Below are 13347 nucleotides of genomic sequence, written 5' to 3' on the forward strand. Positions count from 1 at the left end.
GATAGCATTAGGGTTAGGGTTGGGGATACGGTTAGGGGTTAGGGTGAGGGTTACGGTTACTTTTACAGTTTAGGTGAGGGTTTAGGTTAAGTGTCATCATTAGGGTTAGAGTTAGGGTTATGGTTAGGTGTAGGGCAATATTTAGGTTTAGGTGCCGGTTTAGTGTTAGAGTCAGTGTTCAATTTAGGGTCAAGGTTAGATTTAGGGTTAGGGTTAGGTTTAGGTCTAGGGTTAGGATTAGGTTTAGGGCTATTGTAAGGGTTAGGTTTAGGGTTACATTTGGACTAGCATTATGGTTAGAGTTATGTTCAAGGATAGGGTTTGGGTTAGGTTTAGGTTTAGGGTTAGGGTTTGGATGAAGTTTAGGATAGGGTGAGGGTTATTTTTATGGTTTGGGCTAAAGTTTGGTTTTGTGTTCAGCTTAGTGTTAAGGTTAGGTTTAGGGTTCGGTTTTGGGTTAGGGGTTATGTTTAGGGTTTGGGTTACGCTTTGGTTTAGGGTTAGTGTGAAGTTTAGGTTAAGGGTGAGGGTTAGGATAAAGGTTAGGAGTAGGTTTATGGTAAGGTGTTAGTGGTTAGAGGTGTAGTTTAGGGTTCGGGTTTGGGTGAGGGTTCCGGTTAGGAATTGTGGTTCTGGTCATGGTTGGGTTTGGTTTAGGTTTATGATTCGGTTTCGGGTTAGTGTTAGAGTTAGGGTGAGAGTTAGGGTTAAGGTTTGGATTAGGCTTTGGTGTTAGGGGTTAGGGTTTGTGTTAGAGTTAGGGTTATCGTTAGGGCTCAGGGGTTTCAGGTTAGTTTTAGGGTTAAGGTTAGGGATTGCATTAGGGTTAGGTTTGGGGATACGGTTAGGCGTTAGGGTGAGGGTTACGGTTAGTTTTACAGTTAGAGTGTGGGTTTAGGATAAGTGTTATGATTAGGGTTAGAGTTGGAGTTATTTTTAGGTTTAGGGTTAGGTGTAGGGGAAGATTTAGGTTTAGGTCCAGGTTTAGGGTTAGAGTTAGTGTTCTCTTTAGGGTCAAGGGTGCAGTTAGGGTTAGGTTAGGATTAGCTCTAGGGCTAGGATTAGGTTTAGGGTTAATTTCAGGGCTATTGTAAGGGTTAGGTTTAGGGTTACAGATGGACTAGCGTTATGGTTAGAGGTAGGTTTAAGGTTAGGGTTTGGGTTAGGTTTAGGTTTAAGGTAGTGTTAGAGTTTGGATGAAGTTTAGGATAGGGTGAGGGTTATTTTTATGGTTAGGGCTAGAGTTTGGGTTTGTGTTCAGGTTAGCTTTAAGGCTAGGGTTCAGGTTAGGGTTAGGGGTTATGTTTAGGGTTAGGGGTTATGTTTAGGGTTAGGGTTATGTTTTGGTTTAGGGTTAGTGTGAAGTTTAGGTTAAGGGTGAGGGTTAGGATAAGAGTTAGAATTAGGGTTAGGATTATAGTTAGTGTTAGAGGTTAGATTTAGGATGCTAACGTTAGGTTTATGGTTAGGGTTGGGTTAATGTTAGAGTTAGGGTTAGATTAGGTTTAATGTTCGTGTTTGGGTTAGGGATAGGGTTAGGGATAGCATTAGGTTTAGGGTTGGGGATACGGTTAGGGGTTAGGGTGAGGGTTGTGGTTAGGGTGTGGGTTAGGGTTAGGTTTACAGTTAAGGTGAGGGTTTAGGGTAAGTGTTATAGTTAGGGTTGGAGTTAGGGTTTGGGTTAGGTTTAGGGTGAAGTTTCAGTTAATAGTCAGGGTCAGGGTAAGGGTTAGGGTTAAGATTACAGTTAGGGTTAAGTTTAGTGTTAGGGTTAGGGTTAGGGTAGGGGTAAGGTTAGGGGTAAGGTTAGGTTTACGGTAAAGGGTAGGGCTAGGTTAGGGTTAGGTTTAGAGTTAGAGCTAGTACTAAGGTTTAGGGTAAGAGGTAGGGTCAGGTTTAGAGTTTTCGTTAGTTTTAGGGTGGAGTTAAGGGTAAGCTTAGCGTTAGGGTAAGTGTTAGGTTTAGGTCAGGGTTAAGGTTAGGATTAGGGTTAGGGTTAGGGAAAGGGTTAGGTGTTCGTGGGAGGGTTAGTGTTAGGTTTACACTTAAGCTGATGTTTTACAGTGTTACGGTTAGGTCAGGGTTGTAGTTAGGGTTAGGATGAGGTTTAGGTTTAGGGCTATATTTAGGGGATAGTTTAGGGTAAGGTTTAGTTTTAGGGTTAAAGTTAGGCTTAGGTTTATCTTGAAATTTATGTTAAGGATGAGGGTTAGGGTTAGCGTTAGGGTTAGGTGTTTGGGTTAAGGTTAGGGTTAGGTTTAGGGTTTGGGTTAGGGTTAGGTGTTTCGGTTAATGTTAGGGTCAGGTTTAGGGTAAGGGTTAGGGTTCGGTTTAGGATCAGGCTTAGGGTTAGGATTAGAATTAGGGTTAGTGGTTAGGGTTAGGCTTAGGGTTAAGGTTAGGTTTAGGCTAAAGATCAGGATTTGATTCCGAGTTAGGTGTTAGTGTTTCGGTTAGGTTTAGGGTAGGGTTATATTTAGGGTTAGGTTAAGAGTTAGATTTATGTTTACAGTTAAGGTGAGGGTTTTGGGTAAGTGTTACATTTAGGGTTAGGGTTAGGTTTAGGGCTAGGGCTAGGGTTAGGTTTAGATTTCAGGTTACAGGTTAGGGTTAGGTTCAAGTTTATGGTAGGGTAAAGTTACGGTTAAGGTTTGGTTAGGGTTAGGGTCAGGGTTAGGATTAGGATTAGGTTTAGGGTGAGGGTTAGGGTCAGAGTTATTGTAAGGGTTAGGTTTGGGGTTACAGGTGGGTCAAGGTTAAGGTTACGGTCAGGGTTAAAGTTAGGGTGTGCTTTAGATTAGGGATAGGGTGAAGTTTAAGATAGGGTGAGGGTTAGGGTTATGGCTAAGGTTTGCTTGAGTTTTCAGGTTAGTGTTAAGGTTATGTTTAGGGTTAGGAATAAGTTTATGGGTTCTGTTTACTTTTAGGGTTAGGGGTAGATTTTAGGTTAGGGTTAAGTTCAGTGTTACGGTTAGGGTTAGGTTTACGGTTTGTGTTAGGCATTATGGTTGGTGTGAGGATTAGGTTTAGGATTCGGGTTGGGTAGGGTTAGGATTATGGTTATGGTAAGGTGTTAGGGATTAGAGGAGTAGTTTTGGGTTAGGGCTTGGGTGAGGGTTCCGGTTAGGCATTGTGGTTCTGGTCATGGTTAGGTTTGGTTTAGGGTTAGGGTTAGTTTTATGATTAGGTTTCGGGTTAGTGTTAGAGTTAGGGTTAGGCTTTGGTGCTAGGGGTTAGGTTTTGGGTTAGGGTTAGGGTTATCGTTAGGGCTTAGGTTTTCAGGTGAGTGTTAGGGTTAGGGTTAGGGATAGCATTAGGGTTAGCTTTTGGGGGTACGGTTAGGGGTTAGGTGAGGGTTACAGTTAGTATTGCAGTTAAGGTTAGGTTTTAGGGCAAGTGTTAGGATTAGGGTTAGAGTTAGAGTTAGGGTTAGGTTTAGGGTTAGGTGCAGGGTAAGTTTTAGGTTTAAGTCCTGGTTTAGGGTTAGAGTTAGTGTTCTACTTAGGGTCAAGTTTAGAGTTCGGGTTAGGTTTAGGATTAGGTCTATTGTTGGGCTTAGGATTAGGGTTAGGTTCAGAGCTATTGTAAGGCTTAGGTTTAGGGTTACAGATGGACTAGCTTTACGGTTAGAGTTAGGTTTAAGGTTAGGGTTTGGGCTAGGTTTACGTTTACGGTTATGGTTAGGGTTAGGATTTGGTTGAAGTTTAGCATAGGCTGAGGGTTACTTTTAGGGTTAGGGCTAGAGTTTGGGTTTGTGTTCAGGTTAGTGTTATGGTTAGATTTAGGGTCCAGTTTAGGTTTAGGGGTTATGCTTAGTGTTAGGGTTAGTTTTAGGTTTAGGGTGAGTGTGAAGTTTAGGTTAAGGGTGAGAGTTAGGGTTAGGGTTAGGATTAGGGTTAGTGTTAGACGTTAGGTTTAGGGTGCTAGTTTTAGGTTTATGGTTAGGGTAGGTTTAAGTTTAGGGTTAATGTTAGGGTTAGTGTTAGATTAGGGTTACTGTTCGTGTTAGGGGTACAGTTAGGGTTAGGGATAGCATTAGGTTTAGGGTTAGGAATATAGTTAGGGGTTAGGGTGAGGGTTGGGGATATGGTGAGGGTTAGGTTTAGGTTTACAGTTAAGGTGAGGGTTTAGGGTAATTGTTATGGTTAGGGTTAGAGTTAGGGTCATGGTGAAGATTCAGTTAATAGTGGGGTTCAGGGTTAATGTTAGATTTAGGGTTAAGGTTAGTGTTAGGGTTAGGTTTAGATTAGGGTTAAGGTAGCGGTCAGGTTAGGGTTAAGACTCTGTTTACAGTAAAGTGTAAGGCTAGGTTAGGGTTAGGTTTAGAGTTAGTGCTAGGGCTTAGGGTTAGGGTTAAGGTCAGGTTTAGAGTTATTGTTAGGTTTACGGTTAAGGTTAGGGTAGAGTTAAGGTTAAGGTTAAGTTTAAGGTTAGGGTAAGAGTTAGGTTTACGTCAGGTTTAGGGTTAGGATGAGGGATAGGGTTAGGGAAATGGTTAGGGTTTCGTGTGAGGATTAGTGTTATGTTTATATTAAGCTGATGTTTTTGGGTGTTACAGTAAGGTTTAGGGTTAGAGTTAGGTTAGGTTTACAGTTAGGGCTAGAGTATGGTGATAGTGCTTTAGGCTTAGGTTTAGGGTGAAATTTAGGTTAAGGATGAGGGTTAGGGTTGGGGTAGGTGTTTGGATTAATGTTAGGGTCAGGTTTAGGGATTGGGTTTAGAGTTCAGGTTAGATTCAGGGTTAGGGTTAGATTTAGGTTTAGGGTTAGGGTTAGGTTTAGTGTCAGTTTAGCTTAGGGTTAGGGTTTGAATGAAGTTAGGGTAGGTTTAGGATTATGGTTAGGTTGAAATTTTGGTTAAGTGTGAGGGTTTGGTTTCGGGTTAGGGTTAGAGTTAGGGTTAGTGGTTAAGGTTAGGTTTAGGCTAAGCATTAGGGTTAGAGTTAGGGTTAGTGGTTAGTGTTTCAGTTAGGTTTAGGATAGGGTTATAATTAGGGTTAAGTTTAGGGTTACGGTAAGAGTTAGATTTACGTTTACAGTTAAGGTGAGGGTTTTGCGTAACTGTTACGGTTAGGGTTAGGGCTAGGTTTAGGGTGAGAGTTGGGTTAGGGGATAGTTTTAGGTTAAGTTTATGGTAGGCTTAAAGTTAGGGTTAAGGTTAGGTTAGGGTTAGGGTCAGGGTTAGGATTAGAATTAGGTTTCGGGAGAGGTTTAGTGTCAGAGTTATTATAAGGGTTAGGTTTAGGGTTACAGATGGGCCAAGGTTAAGTTTAGGGTTAGGTTTAGGGGTAGGATTAGGGTTAAAGTTAGGGTTAGCTTTAGGTTAGGGATAGGGTGAAGTAAAGTAGGGTGAGGGTTAGGGTTATGGCTAAGGTTTGGGTTCGTTTTCAGGTTAGTGTTAAGTTTATGTTTAGGGTTAGGGTTAAGTTTATGGGTTCTGTTTAGTTTTAGGGTTAGGGTTAGATTTTAGCTTAGGGTTAAGTGTAACAGTTAGGGTTATGATTTGTGTTAGGCATTGTGGTTGGGGTGAGTGTTAGGTTTATGGTTAGGGTTGGGTAGAGTTAGGATTATGGTTATGGTAAGGTGTTAGGGTGTAGAGGTGTAGTTTAGGGTTAGGGTTTGGGTGAGGGTTTCGGTTAGGCATTGTGGTTCTGGTCATGGTTAAGTTTGGTTCAGTGTTAGGGTTAGGTTTATGATTAGGTTTCGGATTAGTGTTAGAGTTAGGGTGAGGGATAGTGTTAAGGTTTAGGTTAGGTTTTGGTGTTATATTTTAGGGTTTGCGTTAGGGTATGCGTTAGAAAGAAAAGAGAATAACAAGAGGCCTTTTCTCCCCGGCTGCTCTGCCAAGCCCTTCCAGCTAAAACTATGTCGTTGCTCCTCTGGAAGGATCCCTGCACCGTGACATAGTTTTTCAGAAGAAGCCTTCCATTTGCAAGAGCAAATGAGGAATTTGTTGCAGGAAAGAGGAAGCAAAGAAAGTTTCTCTCCTTCTGCCTGCTTTGGTCAGAGGACTGGATGAAGTCAGGGAGTTCTCCCTTTCACTGAGAAGTTGCAGGCTGCTGTTGCCTGGGCGCTCTCTTCTTTGCAAAAGAGTTTGCAGTTCCACGCTTTGAACCATGGAAAGGCGCCGGGCTCTGCTAAGATTTTCCCCGGCGCTTCCTTTGCCCTGGGCCAAAGCGAGCCTTCACATTAGCTGAACGCTAACACTGCATACTCGTTCCACTTCCAGAACAGGGCTACCGCGAGGCAGTTCTCCGGGGGAAAACGGCCCTTCGCGAAGGGCAGATCTGCCGAGCTCATTGCGGGAAAGCGAAAGCAAAGGACGCTTTTCTCCCTGTAACTGCTTTCGTCAGAGGAACGGGGGAAGTCACAGTGTTCTTTCTCTCACTGAGATACACACAATCTGACGTTGCCTCTTTGCTCCGTTGCTGGCGAAGAACTGAAACGGACATACATTCCTGTGGGGAAACACAGGGCCTTGCTGGGATTTCTCTAGGCAGTGTGTTTTCCCTGGGCCTCACTGTAGCAACACTATCTCGGCAGGGCAACACTGCATGGGATTTCCTCTGCCAGGAGAGAGCTGCTGCTTTGTAGTTTGTGCTGGGAAACCTTGCTTTGGCAAGTGCCAATTGACCACATTCGGGCAGAAAGAAAAGAGAACAGCAAGAGGCCTTTTCTCCCCGGCTGCTCTGCCAAGTCCTTCCAGCTAAAACTATGTCGTTGCTCCTCTGGAAGGATCCCTGCACCGTGACGTAGTTTTTCAGAAGAAGCCTTGCGTTTGCAAGAGCAAATGAGGAATTCGTTGCAGGAAAGAGGAAGGAAAGAAAGTTTCTCTCCTTCTGCCTGCTTTGGTCAGAGGACTGGATGAAGTCAGGGAGTTCTCCCTTTCACTGAGAAATTGCAGGCTGCTGTTGCCTGGGCGCTCTCTTCTTTGCAAAAGAGTCTGCAGTTCCACGCTTTGAACCGTGGAAAGGCGCCGGGCTCTCCTAAGATTTCCCCCGGCGCTTCGTTTGCCCTGGGCCAAAGCGAGCCTTCACATTAGCTGAACGATAACACTGCATACTCGTTCCACTTCCAGAACAGGGCTACGGCGAGGCAGTTCTCCGGGGGAAAACGGCCCTTCGAGAAGGGCAGATCTGCCGAGCTCATTGCGGGAAAGCGAAAGCAAAGGACGCTTTTCTCCCTCTAACCGCTTTCGTCAGAGGAACGGGGGAAGTCACAGTGTTCTTTCTCTCACTGAGATACACACAATCTGACGTTGCCTCTTTGCTCCGTTGCTGGCGAAGAACTGAAACGGACATACATTCCTGTGGGGAAACACAGGGCTTTGCTAGGATTTCTCTAGGCAGTGTGTTTTCCCTGGGCCTCACTGTAGCAACACTATCTCGCCAGGGCAACACTGCATGGGATTTCCTCTGCCAGGAGAGAGCTGCTGCTTTGTAGTTTGTGCTAGGAAACCTTGCTTTGGCAAGTGCCAATTGACCGCAGTGAGGCAGAAAGAAAAGAGAATAGCAAGAGACCTTTTCTCCCCAGCTGCTCAGCCAAGCCCTTCCAGCTAAAACTATGTCGTTGCTCCTCTGGAAGGATCCCTGCACCGTGACATAGTTTTATAGAAGAAGCCTTGCGTTTCCAAGAGCAAATGAGGAATTCGTTGCAGAAAAGAGGACGGAAAGAAAGTTTCTCTTCTTCTGCCTGCTTTGGTCAGAGGACTGGATGAAGTCAGGGAGTTCTCCCTTTCACTGATAAACGTGCAGGCTGCTGTTGCCTGGGCGCTCTCTTCTTTGCAAAAGAGTTTGCAGTTCCACGCTTTGAACCATGGAAAGGCGCCGGGCTCTGCTAAGATTTTCCCCGGCGCTTCCTTTGCCCTGGGCCAAAGCGAGCCTTCACATTAGCTGAACGCTAACACTGCATACTCGTTCCACTTCCAGAACAGGGCTACCGCGAGGCAGTTCTCCGGGGGAAAACGGCCCTTCGCGAAGGGCAGATCTGTCGAGCTCATTGCGGGAAAGCGAAAGCAAAGGACGCTTTTCTCCCTCTAACTGCTTTCGTCAGAGGAACGGGGGAAGTCACAGTGTTCTTTCTCTCACTGAGATACACACAATCTGACGTTGCCTCTGAGCTCCGTTGCTGGCAAAGAACTGAAACGGACATACATTCCTGTGGGGAAACACAGGGCTTTGCTAGGATTTCTCTAGGCAGTGTGTTTTCCCTGGGCCTCACTGTAGCAACACTATCTCGCCAGGGCAACACTGCATGAGATTTCCTCTGCCAGAAGAGAGCTGCTGCTTTGTAGTTTGTGCTAGGAAACCTTGCTTTGGCAAGTGCCAATTGACCGCATTCGGGCAGAAAGAAAAAAGAACAGCCAGAGGCCTTTTCTCCCCGGCTGCTCTGCCAAGTCCTTCCAGCTAAAACTATGTCGTTGCTCCTCTGGAAGGATCCCTGCACCGTGACGTAGTTTTTCAGAAGAAGCCTTGCGTTTGCAAGAGCAAATGAGGAATTCGTTGCAGGAAAGAGGAAGGAAAGAAAGTTTCTCTCCTTCTGCCTGCTTTGCTCAGAGGACTGGATGAAGTCAGGGAGTTCTCCCTTTCACTGAGAAATTGCAGGCTGCTGTTGCCTGGGCGCTCTCTTCTTTGCAAAAGAGTCTGCAGGTCCACGCTTTGAACCGTGGAAAGGCGCCGGGCTCTGATAAGATTTCCCCCGGCGCTTCGTTTGCCCTGGGCCAAAGCGAGCCTTCACATTAGCTGAACGCTAACACTGCATACTCGTTCCACTTCCAGAACAGGGCTACCGCGAGGCAGTTCTCCAGGGGAAAACGGCCCTTCGGGAAGGGCAGATCTGCCGAGCTCATTGCGGGAAAGCGAAAGCAAAGGACGCTTTTCTCCCTCTAACTGCTTTCGTCAGAGGAACGGGGGAAGTCACAGTGTTCTTTCTCTCACTGAGATACACACAATCTGACGTTGCCTCTTTGCTCCGATGCTGGCGAAGAACTGAAACGGACATACATTCCTGTGGGGAAACACAGGGCTTTGCTAGGATTTCTCTAGGCAGTGTGTTTTCCCTGGGCCTCAGTGTAGCAACACTATCTCGCCAGGGCAACACTGCATGGGATTTCCTCTGCCAGGAGAGAGCTGCTGCTTTGTAGTTTGTGCTAGGAAACCTTGCTTTGGCAAGTGCCAATTGACCGCAGTGAGGCAGAAAGAAAAGAGAATAGCAAGAGACCTTTTCTCCCCAGCTGCTCAGCGAAGCCCTTCCAGCTAAAACTATGTCGTTGCTCCTCTGGAAGGATCCCTGCACCGTGACGTAGTTTTTCAGAAGAAGCCTTGCGTTTGCAAGAGGAAATGAGGAATTCGTTGCAGCAAAGAGGAAGGAAAGAAAGTTTCTCTCCTTCTGCCTGCTTTGCTCAGAGGACTGGATGAAGTCAGGGAGTTCTCCCTTTCACTGAGAAACGTGCAGGCTGCTGTTGCCTGTGCGCTCTCTTCTTTTCAAGAGTCTGCAGTTCCACGCTTTGAACCGTGGAAAGGCGCCGGGCTCTCCTAAGATTTCCCCCGGCGCTTTGTTTGCCCTGGGCCAAAGTGAGCCTTCACATTCGCTGAACGTTAACACTGCATACTCGTTCCACTTCCAGAACAGGGCTACCGCGAGGCAGTTCTCCGGGGGAAAACGGCCCTTCGCGAAGGGCAGATCTGTCGAGCTCCTTGCGGGAAAGTGAAAAAGCAAAGGACGCTTTTCTCCCTCTAACCGCTTTCGTCAGAGGAACGGGGGAAGTCACAGTGTTCTTTCTCTCACTGAGATACACACAATCTGACGTTGCCTCTTTGCTCCGTTGCTGGCGAAGAACTGAAACGGACATACATTCCTGTGGGGAAACACAGGGCTTTGCTAGGATTTCTCTAGGCAGTGTGTTTTCCCTGGGCCTCACTGTAGCAACACTATCTCGCCAGGGCAACACTGCATGGGATTTCCTCTGCCAGGAGAGAGCTGCTGCTTTGTAGTTTGTGCTAGGAAACCTTGCTTTGGCAAGTGCCAATTGACCGCAGTGAGGCAGAAAGAAAAGAGAATAGCAAGAGACCTTTTCTCCCCAGCTGCTCAGCCAAGGACTTCCAGCTAAAACTATGTCGTTGCTCCTCTGGAAGGATCCCTGCACCGTGACATAGTTTTTTAGAAGAAGCCTTGCGTTTCCAAGAGCAAATGAGGAATTTGTTGCAGCAAAGAGGACGGAAGGAAGGTTTCTCTTCTTCTGCCTGCTTTGGTCAGAGGACTGGATGAAGTCAGGGAGTTCTCCCTTTCACTGAGAAGTTGCAGGCTGCTGTTGCCTGGGCGCTCTCTTCTTTGCAAAAGAGTTTGCAGTTCCACGCTTTGAACCATGGAAAGGCGCCGGGCTCTGCTAAGATTTTCCCCGGCGCTTCCTTTGCCCTGGGCCAAAGCGAGCCTTCACATTAGCTGAACGCTAACACTGCATACTCGTTCCACTTCCAGAACAGGGCTACCGCGAGGCAGTTCTCCGGGGGAAAACGGCCCTTCGCGAAGGGCAGATCTGCCGAGCTCATTGCGGGAAAGCGAAAGCAAAGGACGCTTTTCTCCCTGTAACTGCTTTCGTCAGAGGAACGGGGGAAGTCACAGTGTTCTTTCTCTCACTGAGATACACACAATCTGACGTTGCCTCTTTGCTCCGTTGCTGGCGAAGAACTGAAACGGACATACATTCCTGTGGGGAAACACAGGGCCTTGCTGGGATTTCTCTAGGCAGTGTGTTTTCCCTGGGCCTCACTGTAGCAACACTATCTCGGCAGGGCAACACTGCATGGGATTTCCTCTGCCAGGAGAGAGCTGCTGCTTTGTAGTTTGTGCTGGGAAACCTTGCTTTGGCAAGTGCCAATTGACCACATTCGGGCAGAAAGAAAAGAGAACAGCAAGAGGCCTTTTCTCCCCGGCTGCTCTGCCAAGTCCTTCCAGCTAAAACTATGTCGTTGCTCCTCTGGAAGGATCCCTGCACCGTGACGTAGTTTTTCAGAAGAAGCCTTGCGTTTGCAAGAGCAAATGAGGAATTCGTTGCAGGAAAGAGGAAGGAAAGAAAGTTTCTCTCCTTCTGCCTGCTTTGGTCAGAGGACTGGATGAAGTCAGGGAGTTCTCCCTTTCACTGAGAAATTGCAGGCTGCTGTTGCCTGGGCGCTCTCTTCTTTGCAAAAGAGTCTGCAGTTCCACGCTTTGAACCGTGGAAAGGCGCCGGGCTCTCCTAAGATTTCCCCCGGCGCTTCGTTTGCCCTGGGCCAAAGCGAGCCTTCACATTAGCTGAACGATAACACTGCATACTCGTTCCACTTCCAGAACAGGGCTACGGCGAGGCAGTTCTCCGGGGGAAAACGGCCCTTCGAGAAGGGCAGATCTGCCGAGCTCATTGCGGGAAAGCGAAAGCAAAGGACGCTTTTCTCCCTCTAACCGCTTTCGTCAGAGGAACGGGGGAAGTCACAGTGTTCTTTCTCTCACTGAGATACACACAATCTGACGTTGCCTCTTTGCTCCGTTGCTGGCGAAGAACTGAAACGGACATACATTCCTGTGGGGAAACACAGGGCTTTGCTAGGATTTCTCTAGGCAGTGTGTTTTCCCTGGGCCTCACTGTAGCAACACTATCTCGCCAGGGCAACACTGCATGGGATTTCCTCTGCCAGGAGAGAGCTGCTGCTTTGTAGTTTGTGCTAGGAAACCTTGCTTTGGCAAGTGCCAATTGACCGCAGTGAGGCAGAAAGAAAAGAGAATAGCAAGAGACCTTTTCTCCCCAGCTGCTCAGCCAAGCCCTTCCAGCTAAAACTATGTCGTTGCTCCTCTGGAAGGATCCCTGCACCGTGACATAGTTTTATAGAAGAAGCCTTGCGTTTCCAAGAGCAAATGAGGAATTCGTTGCAGAAAAGAGGACGGAAAGAAAGTTTCTCTTCTTCTGCCTGCTTTGGTCAGAGGACTGGATGAAGTCAGGGAGTTCTCCCTTTCACTGATAAACGTGCAGGCTGCTGTTGCCTGGGCGCTCTCTTCTTTGCAAAAGAGTTTGCAGTTCCACGCTTTGAACCATGGAAAGGCGCCGGGCTCTGCTAAGATTTTCCCCGGCGCTTCCTTTGCCCTGGGCCAAAGCGAGCCTTCACATTAGCTGAACGCTAACACTGCATACTCGTTCCACTTCCAGAACAGGGCTACCGCGAGGCAGTTCTCCGGGGGAAAACGGCCCTTCGCGAAGGGCAGATCTGCCGAGCTCATTGCGGGAAAGCGAAAGCAAAGGACGCTTTTCTCCCTCTAACTGCTTTCGTCAGAGGAACGGGGGAAGTCACAGTGTTCTTTCTCTCACTGAGATACACACAATCTGACGTTGCCTCTGAGCTCCGTTGCTGGCGAAGAACTGAAACGGACATACATTCCTGTGGGGAAACACAGGGCTTTGCTAGGATTTCTCTAGGCAGTGTGTTTTCCCTGGGCCTCACTGTAGCAACACTATCTCGCCAGGGCAACACTGCATGGGATTTCCTCTGCCAGGAGAGAGCTGCTGCTTTGTAGTTTGTGCTAGGAAACCTTGCTTTGGCAAGTGCCAATTGACCGCAGTGAGGCAGAAAGAAAAGAGAATAGCAAGAGACCTTTTCTCCCCAGCTGCTCAGCCAAGCCCTTCCAGCTAAAACTATGTCGTTGCTCCTCTGGAAGGATCCCTGCACCGTGACATAGTTTTATAGAAGAAGCCTTGCGTTTCCAAGAGCAAATGAGGAATTCGTTGCAGAAAAGAGGAAGGAAAGAAAGTTTCTCTTCTTCTGCCTGCTTTGGTCAGAGGACTGGATGAAGTCAGGGAGTTCTCCCTTTCACTGATAAACGTGCAGGCTGCTGTTGTCTGTGCGCTCTCTTCTTTGCAAAAGAGTCTGCAGTTCCAGGCTTTGAACCATGGAAAGGCGCCGGGCTCTGATAAGATTTCCCCCGGTGCTTCCTTTGCCCTGGGCCAAAGCGAGCCTTCACATTAGCTGAACGCTAACACTGCATACTCGTTCCACTTCCAGAACAGGGCTACCGCGAGGCAGTTCTCGGGGGGAAAACGGCCCTTCGCGAAGGGCAGATCTGTCGAGCTCATTGCGGGAAAGCGAAAGCAAAGGACGCTTTTCTCCCTCCAACCGCTTTCGTCAGAGGAACGGGGAAGTCACAGTGTTCTTTCTCTCACTGAGATACACACAATCTGACGTTGCCTCTTTGCTCCTTTGCTGGCATAGAACTGAAACGGACATACATTCCTGTGGGGAAACACAGGGCTTTGCTAGGATTTCTCTAGGCAGTGTGTTTTCCCTGGGCCTCAGTGTAGCAACACTATCTCGCCAGGGCAACACTG

This window comes from Elephas maximus, chromosome 13 (assembly GCF_024166365.1).
Source record: "Elephas maximus indicus isolate mEleMax1 chromosome 13, mEleMax1 primary haplotype, whole genome shotgun sequence".
NCBI lineage: Eukaryota > Metazoa > Chordata > Mammalia > Proboscidea > Elephantidae > Elephas > Elephas maximus.